Source organism: Marmota marmota, unplaced genomic scaffold (genome assembly GCF_001458135.2).
Source record: "Marmota marmota marmota unplaced genomic scaffold, marMar, whole genome shotgun sequence".
Taxonomy (NCBI): domain Eukaryota; kingdom Metazoa; phylum Chordata; class Mammalia; order Rodentia; family Sciuridae; genus Marmota; species Marmota marmota.
In genome coordinates this window covers 30,813,895-30,824,339 of record NW_025999949.1, presented here as the reverse complement: position 1 = coordinate 30,824,339, position 10,445 = coordinate 30,813,895, and positions in this window count along the sequence as shown.

Below are 10,445 nucleotides of genomic sequence, written 5' to 3'. Positions count from 1 at the left end.
TTGATCTGTTCTTTTTCTAGGGCTTTGAGATGTAATGTCAGGTCATTTATTTGTTGATTTTTTATTCTTTTAGTGAATGAGCTTAATGCAATAAACTTTCTTCTTAGTATTGCTTTCAAAGTGTCCCAGAGATTTTGATAAGTTGTATCAAAGTTCTCATTTACCTCTAAGATTTTTTTTATCTCCTTCCTGATGTCTTCTGTTATCCATGCATAATTTTGCTGAGAATGTTCTGTAGTGCAGGCTTTCTTGTTGTAAATTCATCTAACTTTTGTTTATCATGAAAAGTTTTTATTTTGTCATCAAATCTGAAGCTCAGTTTTACTGGATATAAGATTTTTGGTTGGCATTCATTTTCTTTCAGAACTTGGTATATGTTGTTCCAGGATCTCCTGGCTTTAAGGGTCTGGGTTGAAAAATCTGCTGAGAGATGAATTGGTCTCCCCCGTATGTGATCCGATTCCTCTCTCTTGCAGCCTTTAAGATTCTACCTTATTCTGTATGCTAGGCATTTTCATTATAATGTGCCTTGGTGTAGATCTGTTGTAATTTTGTACATTTGGTGTCCTGTAAGCCTCTTGTATTTGATTTTCCAATTCATTCTTTAAGTTTGGGAAATTTTCTAATATTATTTCATTGAAGAGATTGTTTGGAAGATCTATTCCTTTGGTTTGAATCTCTGTGTCTTCCTCTATCCTAATAAATCTTAGATTTGGTCTTTTGATGCTGTCCCATAATTCTTGGATGTTCTGTTTATGGTTTCTTACCATCTTCACTGTGTGGTCAACTTTATTTTCAAGGTTGTATACTTTGTCTTCATTATTTGACGTTCTGTTTTCCAAGTGATCTAGTCTGTTGGTGATGTTTTCTATTGAGTTTTTTATTCGGTTTATTGTTTAATTCATTTCAAGAATTTCTGATACATTTTTCTTTTATTTTCAGAATCTCTATCACTTTCTTGAAGTAATCTTTTGCTACCTGTATTTGCTCCCTTATCTCTTTGTTGGTGTGATCAAATGTTGCCTATATTTGCTCTCTAATCTCTTTGTTGGAGTGATCAATTTTTGCCTGTATTTGCTCACATAGGTCACTCTTTAATCCATAGCTCATTTTAATTATGCATATTCTGAACTCCTTCTCTGACATTTCATCAATGGTGCCATCCATAGATTTTATCACTGTAGTATTCTGGTTTGTTTGGGGCACTTTCTTCCCTTGTTTTTTCATGTTGTCTATGTGTCTTCCTTTCTTGGAGTGTGGATCTGAGGTATTGCAGTATCTACCCTATAATCTTACAGTGACCATACAGATTATCTGTACTTACCTTGGTGCTGGGCTTCCAGACCCTGCTGATGTTCTGCAACTAAAGGTGGTAGCAATAGCAGAGGTAACTCAAGATAGCAGTGGGGGTGTCCCAAGATGGATGCAACCACTTTTAGAGATGTGCCTTTGGGATGCCTGTTCCAAGATGCAGCTGCCTCCAGGCCTTGTCGGTTGACACAAGGTGGAGGCCACTGTGTGGGGAGGGCTATGGCAATGGCTGCAGTGTCCTAAGATGGAGGTAGACTAGGCCTGGGCTCCCAGGTGGGCCCGTGGGGTGGTGCTGGGCCTGACCAGGGTCTCTGCTCCCTCACAGACAGAGGAGTCCTAGGCCTGGACCTGGACTCCAGAGTAGGTTGGCAGGTTGGCAGGGTAGACCTGGGCCTAACCTGGGCCTGGGCTCAGTAAAATTTATGAAGGTGTCTATCACCCCTTTCTTCTTGGCACAGCTGTGATGTCCAATACGGTAGCTGTTGGCTGCATGAGATTATTTATTAATTAAAATTAAATGAAATTAAGAATTCAAGTCTTCAGTCACACTGGCCACATTTGAAGCACTCTATAGCCACACGTGACTGTTGGCTGCCATCGAGGGCAGTGCAGGTGTAGGCAGGTCCAGCACTGCAGAAAGTCCCTTTGTGATGACAACAGAGGAAGGAGGAAGACCTGAGAGAAGAGGGAACTGTCTCAGAGGGTCAGAAGGCTTCTTGTACCAGCTGTGCTGGGAAGGGGAAGCAGAAAAAGGGACTTGAAACTGGTCATGTCCTTCAGCACTCAGTGGACCTATCCAGTGGCCATTCAAACACAGCCAAGGCTTGCTCCGTGCCTGAACGGTAAGTGCACGTTCGCCCCTCCACACCTTGTTCACTCTCCCCACCTTCAAGGAGGAGCAAAGGTGGGGCGGGGGCAGAATATCTCCTTTGCCTTTAAGGTGTGCATATAAAACTCCTATCAGGCAAAGCATCCACTTAAAAAAAGAGAGAGAAGGAAGAGACTGGAGGAAATCCACCTGCCATTGGATTATATATGAAATCCCAGAAAAGGACCATTGGGACAGGTGCACACCTTGGATCACTCATTCCGGGGATTCAGAGGAACATGATGACCAAGGTTGTTGGTGTTAGTGGACACACCACTTCATCAGACACGAAGGCAAGGCCGCCACGCTAAGCCACACCCTTCTCTGCACCTCTCTGTCTCTAGCCCATCCTGAATCATCAGTCTTGGTCAGAGATTCTCAGGGTAAGGATCCTGTCCCTTTCACTGCTCAGCACCTGCTTCACAGTCAGCTCTTACTTCTCAACAAGTTTTTAACAAATGAATGACAGTAAATGACATTCATTAGGCCCTCCCCTTGGGACAGGGACAAGTTGCAGGCTCTTTGTGCATTAACTAATGTAATCTTTCCAGCAACCTATGTGGTAGATTTTATTCATGCTGTTTTTTCATATGAAAGAATTGAGTCTCTATCCTTCTTTCAGGGAGGACTCACGCTGTCCCTTGAGAGTGAACCTTTTCATTTTTCCTATCCCTTCTAATAAGCTCATGCATGCTTTAAAAAAAAAAAAAGGAATTGTGTCTCATTAGAGTACAGTAACTTCCTCACGGTCACACAACAGGTAGCCTACTTGGAACTCACACTGTCATCTGTGCAACTGCACATGAAGCTCAATATTTAAAAATAAATGAGTGAGGACTGGGGTTGTAGCTCAGCGGTGGAACACTCACCTAGCACGTGTGAGGTGCTCAGTTCAATCCTCAGTACCACATAAAAATAAATAAAATAAATAAATAAATGAGTGACTGTTAACATACTTGATTAGATGAAATACCAAGAACTGCTCACAAAATAATTATTTAAAATTATATTCTGCTAACAATTACTTAAACATAAGGCCGTACTCAGGATAGCATTTTATTACTGCTGTTGAAGTCTGGATTCTATGAAGTTCACATATTTAAGGAACAAAATGTGATCTGGACTCTAAACACAGCTGAATTAATAATGATGTTCTAAATGGAAACAGCATAATTAAGAGTGAAGGAGCCTGCAGCTCTCTCTGGCCCAGCAGCCAGTCTCAGGCTCTTACCTGTCTCCCTTCCATGGTTGACCTCAGCAAGTCAATTATTTACAGTCTACAACTGCCATGTGATTGGCATCCAGGGGGCTCTGCATTTTATTTGCCTAAAGAGCAAAAATAGCTAAAGAATAAAAACTAACCCTAATGTCCTTACCTCCTATGACTAACTCAAACCTGGCCTCTACCCAGTTCTTTTCAATATGTGGTCTACACTCCTGTTGTTCGCTAGTAGAACAGGCCTCACACATTCTTTTTCTACAGCTTTGCTCTTGCTGAGCAATCCTCTTCCACAATAGGATTGCCTTCTCACCTCAGCCAGGGCACTCTTAGCCCTATACAGTCTTCAAGCTCAATAACCCACACAAAAAGTAAGTGTGAGTGGCTTCACTACTCCTTTGCTACCACTGCCCTAGGGGAGGTCTGATATTTAACATAGGAAGTGCAAGGTGCCAAAGAATGGCAGTTCCTTTTACATCTTGGACTTTGTATTAGTCAGCTTGTGCTGCATAACAGAAAAGAACAAAAACCTCTGTCTATATGAGAAGCTCACACATGTGCTTTACAGCTGGAGTTGAGCTGATCCAGACTAAACTCCTCTCTGGGTTTAACTCCAAAGACAAGCTGGTCCAGGGGTGCACAGGTGCTGCACATCTTCCTTGGTCTAGGAGGTAAATAAGGCACTCTCATGGGGCAGAGGATGAGAACAAACCCCAGATGCTCACATCACATCTGCTAGCATCCTATTGGCCAAAATTAATTACAGGGTGTGTTGTTGGCTTTTTATCCCCATGAACAAAATACCCAACAAGAACAACTTAAAGGTAGGAAATTGTATTTGGGGCTCATAGTTTCAGAGGTCTCAGTCCATAGAGGCTGACTTCATTATTCTGGGCCCGAGGTGAGGCAGAACATCATGGGGGGAGGGTCCAGTAGAGGAAAGCCCCTCAGTTCAAGACAGAGTCAGGAAGCAGAGAGAAAAGTCAGGGAAGGGGTCACAGGAAAGATTTACCCTACTAGACCACCACCCCAGTGACCCACCTCCTCCAGCCATGCCCCATCTGCCTAAAGTTACCACCCAGTCATTCAAACTAGGATGAACTGATTAGGCTACAGGTCTCATAATCTAATCATTTCACCTCTGAATATTTCGGCATTATCAGAAGATTTTGGAGGACACCTCAATGCCAGATCATAACATATGGTCAAGGCCAAAGTCAGGGAGTAGAAAAGGTAATTTCCTTTCCTGAAGATGGGGGGAGACAGTGAGTTTTTGCTGAATAATAAGCTGTGCAGACACTACAAAGTGTTTTAAATGCCCCCTCCTTTGCCACAGCAGGGTACAGGATGCAACCCAGATAAAGAGGGAAAAAGCATCTGCAGCACTGAAATCTCAGAGAACTAGAGCAGAGCTGCCATACACAGTCTTTTCCAGGCGAGGGAAGTGGGTGGGGCTTTGGAGAGCAGGCTGTAAGGCAGCAGGGGCTTCTCAGTGCCCATGCATCATGATCTGGCATGTGTCACCGACTGATGCAAACATTTTATAGGGAGATTTGAGAACACATACTACAATGTGCTCATGCCCTTGGAATCGCAACCTGCTTCTCAGAACGTGCTCTTTGGGCAGAACCAAAGAAGTATACACAGATTAGACTCAGTTGTTTGCTACAGCAAAAAATTAAAATTCACAAAAGTAAAAGCAGAAAGAAAGAAAATGAATACAGTATCCCTCTCTGAATATCTGATTAAGTGAATTATGGCACATTCATGCAGCATATCATGAAGGCATTGAAAACAATGAGTTAAATGTATCCGAGCTAACTCATTCCTTCAAAGATTATTTCCTGTGTGACCTATGCAGGCCAAGTCATGTTCTTGGCAATGAAATGTAGCAGGGCTGGGGTATAGCTTAGTTGATAGAGTGCTTGTCTCGCATGCACAAGGCCTAGATTCAATCCCCAGTACCAAAAAAAAGAAAGAAAGAAAGAAAGAAAGAAAAGTAGCAGATAATGCACAGACAGCATCTTTCTTCTCAAAGAAAAAAAACAGAGCAATGACAGACAATGAACAAGTCAACAAATAAACAAGATCTTCTCAGGAGTTGGGGAACATTCTGAATAAGGACAATGGACCCTGTGCAAGGGCATCCTGGGGTGGGCCCACTCTCACTGATGTCCACAGAAGTCCACTTGGAAAGCAGGTTTGCACTGCGACCTGCTTGCCAAGAAAAGCCAATCCCCTCTTGAAGACCATGAAGATGCAGGACAGAAAGAACATTCTAGGGAGAGGAGACAGCAAGAACAAAGGCCTGGAGGTGAGGCTGAGCCTAGTTTAGGGAAGGACCAAAAGCCAGCAGAGGGCTGAGGGAGGGGGTGGTACAGGGGAGGCTGGAGGAGACCTAGGAGACCCGTGCTTCTGGTCTACCTCCTACACCTCTCAGTTTCTCCCTCTGTAAAATGGAGTGATGGTTAACTGACAGCCTTGACCTCCTGGGATCTCTGCAAGAAGGCTAGAACAACTGAAAGGACATCTTTATTACTCCCACTTACAGTGAGGAAACTGAGATGAGAAAAGTTCTGTGACTTTGCCCCCAATCTCACTTTTGCAGTCAGCATATAGGGACTCAAAAATCAGACCTCCCCCTGCCCCACAGCTGTCACCATGCTCTCTCCAAGACACCACAACCTCTCATCTCTCTTGTGTATTTCACTGCACAGCTCCCCTACATTTTGCCTGAACCTTCTAATCTGCAATTCTTTTTAAGCAGGATTTAACCCCAGTGTTGTGAATAAATTGAGCTTTGGCAGTCACCAGTTTGGAGCTCCCCGTGGGCTTTATTCGTGGTATCATTAGTTGCTTACATAGTGATCTCTCCTTCCAAAATTTGCGGGGGTGGCATGCTATAACTGTGCAGAACTGGGGTGGAGAGAGGTGAGGAGAGGACAGTGTGGAGGGCCCAACTCATCCAGCATCACGCAGCTCGGGAATTGTGAGCCTAGGATTTGAAGTGACACCTATCCCCAGTCGAAAGTGTGTGCCCTTTCTAGTCATCTGGAGGGTGCACGGGAAGGGGAAAGAGGAGCCCCTGCCACACGAGAGAGCTCAGTGGACCTCGGCAGCTGCCACTTATCACACTGTGTCATTGGAGGGCCTCTGGCCATTGGCAGTCCTCAGTCTGATGGTAAAAAATCTACCCGAGGTATCATGGGAGTAAAAGGATCAGGCTGCGGGAATTCCAGATGATTTCCAAGTCATTAACCCTCCCTCTATAATTTGTGCAGAAGCCCGACAGTCTCGCTCCATTTCTCAGAACAGAATCTGCTGGGACTGGGAGATTAATCAGACTTCATTAATTCTGCAAAATAAACCGTGGCATGTTTACCCGCCTGCTCAGAGGCATTATCATAAATCACCAACATAAAGCTCACCTGTTTAAACAGGGAGCCGCCCGAGTTTGGTCGCCATGAGCAGCAGGTCATGGCATCAGTGGCTTCTCCATACTCCACTTCTTTCCAGGACCTTCCTGTGACCAGCAGGACCAGCTGCCTGTTGCAGTTTGATCATTAACAGAGCCACGGAGATGGCTAGCTCCGTGGTTTTGGAGGGGATGTATTGTGCGTGCGTATTTCTGCTTAGAACAAGTAAAGACTAAGCTACACTCAGAGGATGTTACAAGTCTGAGAGGCACTGATTGGCTTTTCTAAGACACAGTTTCTTAAGGCAAAGCCTGATAGAAGCCAGAACAGACCTGAGGCCCAGAAAGAACTAGTCATTTGTACAAAGCCACACAAGTCATCGATGGCAGATCTGGGATCAGAGCTCAGAACTGCTGATTCCCAGCTCCTCTGCTACCCTTTCCACTCCAGAGCTCTGTCAAGGGCCTTGGGGAGTACTGGAATACACCCCAGCCCTCGCTCTCTCCCGGGAGGAGTGGTCTTGGCCTCCTGACTTCCCCATGATGAAAAAAGACCCACTGCAGGCTGTGGTGACATCTGCCATTCTTATGAACCCCCACTTGCAAGGGAGATGAATCATGTGGCAAACCCAGCTCCAACAGAGCTGTAGACACGGAAGAAAAATAAATGGTCCAAGTCTCTAGGACTTTCCTGGTTACACATGGTGCAACAACAGCTGATCAATTGCAAACAAAGGTGCAACTGCTGTGATGTGGAGCATTGCATCAGAGCCTGGGCTCTGCAGAGTGGAGCTGGGACCTTGGTTGGGAGATCCAGTTACAGTGGGGGTCTCAGAAATATCATGAGAACCCTCTATGACTCAATTTCCCTCCAGTGTGAAATGGAAGAAATGATACTTACCACATGGGGAAGACCAAATTTGAATTTCAGAATTGTACATGAGCTGCCTAATGCATAGTGGGGTTCAGATTGCAAACGCCCAGGCAGAGAGTTGACAAAATCTCCACTGCAACAATGAAAATCGGTAATGCCAGAAATGAATTTTCTTCTTACCTGGTCATAAGATCTTGATGTTTTAGCTGAGCCCATGACCCTCAAAATAAAAACTATTTCCCAGATTTTATCACAGCTAGTGTGCTTTGTGAGGAAGTTTGGGCCAGATGAAAGTACAAGTGTCATGTAGACTTCTGGGACACATACCCCCGCTTCCTTTTTCTTACTGGTTTTCATGTGGACATGATGGCTGGAGATCAAGCAACTATTTTGAACCATGAGTAAGAAACCAAATTCCGTGGGTGTCAGAAAGATAAGACAATAGAATGAGGCCAGATTCTGAAACCTTGGCATTAGTCCTGGATCACTTTTTGTGGACTTGCTTTAATGCAGAAGAAAAGAAAAAAAAAAGCTACTCACTTGATTGAGTGACTGTGATTCAGGGCAATCCTGCTCGGTATCTCGTGGAGACTCAGAATGCACATGCTTGGTCCCCACTCCAGACCTACAGGATTGGAATCTCAGGTGAAGAGCTCGGGAACTCATGTTTTCACAGCCTCCTCAGATGATATTTACACTCACTGAAGTTTGAGAGGCACTGATTTAGGGTTTTCCAGCACATACACCCAACTTGATAACCAATAAGAGTAGTCCCAAATTGCAGGTTTTGTCAAGGACTCGGCGAAGGCTTAAAAGGCACATGAAATCAAGCCAGAAAAGAAGGCAAAACCATAACTGACAGTGTCAAGATTTAAAATGATTTTGACAGGGTGGAACACTGGACCAAAGCCAAGCAGACGAGACTTAATGGGAATATATAAAGAGCAAATCAAAACGGTCTTTCTTTATTGAAGGAAATATAAAATGTTCTACTCTTTTGACTTCTTAAATTAAAAAGAGGAAATGTAAAATTACATATCCTAAAATATAGCAAATAAGGCTATAAATCAATTCCAATTATGGCTGGTTAAAGGAATGAGAGGAGAGAGACTCAGGAAAGGAGGGAGAGAAAATCTAAAAACAGAGACATAGAGACACAGGCAGATGGGAAGAGAATTGGGAATCCAGCTCAGAATCAGACCGTGGATTGCGAGATGGTTTTTCACATCTGAAGGTGATGCTCATTGTGAGTCAGAGTTTATTGAGACTTACTGTGTACCAGGCACTGTACTGTGTGCTTTGAAAGTCTAACTCTATTACCCGTGTTTTTCAGAAGCAGTGGGAAGCTGAGTGACTTTCTCAAAGCTGCGCAGGTATCAAGAGGCAGGAGCAGGACATGAACCCAGATGGCTGGATTCAGGGCAGCCCTGGGATACTCTGCCCACTGGTGTTGCCCAAGTCTCATTACTGATCAGTTTCTTAAAGATGATTCTCATAAAAGCAAGGAAATCCATGACCTCACATGAGGACATTACCACAGACACAAGCTCTCTTCTGGGACAGATTTTCCTCCACATCGGGCTTCATCCCAGGGCTCGTTCCCAGAGGTCCCCAATGCAGCCAACCACCCTGAAGCTTGGTGCTTCCTGTTCATGCCAGCAAGGGACTCAAACTTTGCCCCGTGAAGGCAAGACCCCAGAACAGATGCCCTCTCATTTCCTACTGCACCAGTTTAGGCAGAGCCCACTCCTGGGCAACAGGGTCATTGGTGAGACTGTCACCAGGGAATGGAATACTCTCCTCAGGCCCCAGTGACAGAGTCAGGGATGAGGCCACCACCAGTCCTCTCTGGCACCCCAACAGAGGACTCACTATTCCTGGTCCTGAACTTCTCTTTTTTTCTTCCAAAGCAAGTCAAGTTTCTTTCCTTGTTTGGTTGCTATCCAAAAATAAGCAGTAAGAAAATAATAAAATATTCATTTGAAAGCACTTTGGGTTTAAAACAATAAACTCCTCTTTATGTCACCACAGGGGGGTTTGAGGAGGTCTCCAGAGGCAGAGGAGACCTCTACTTGAAACTTCCAAGCTCTTGGCACATCACAGAGAAGAATATAAGGACACACGTCGGGTTTCAGCAAAGAGAAGGAGCTTCCATTAAGAGCCAGGTGGAGATGCACAGGCTCACAGCGGGACACAGGCTGCCACCAAGCCAGACATGCTTGGGGGTCTCAGGGGCTTCTTTGGAAGGAAACTTGGTGGGGGCAGCTTCATGATGTCAGTCTGGAGAAGTCAGCCCTCGCTCTTGGGCTGCAGGCGTTCCTGGTGGTCGGGTGCTCTCCAGGACCTTCAGGTTGACACCTGTCTATCACGTCTCCTCCACCTAGATGATGTTAGAATCTGGAGTTTCTTAAAACACATCTCCCTTTGTTTCATCCACCTGAAAAGACGTGTAGACGAACAGCACATGTAAGCTTTAATCAAAATGAGGCCATTTTCATAAATGAGTGACTCCAGTAACGTTAAGACTTGTCAATTTCTCAGGAAAGTGAGAGTGACAGGCCTGGAGGTCAAAACAGATCTGGGGAATAAGTCTGAACCTGGGGCTTTCCGCTGAACAGCTGCAGTTTTTCCCTGCCCTTTGTCTCCTTTATCCTTATCTTTCTTCTATCCCATTTACAACTCTGCGGCAGGCCTCACCACACCTTCAGAAGCGTCACAGGGAAAGACGCTTTGGTGCCCTGTTCCCTGTGCTTTGCTT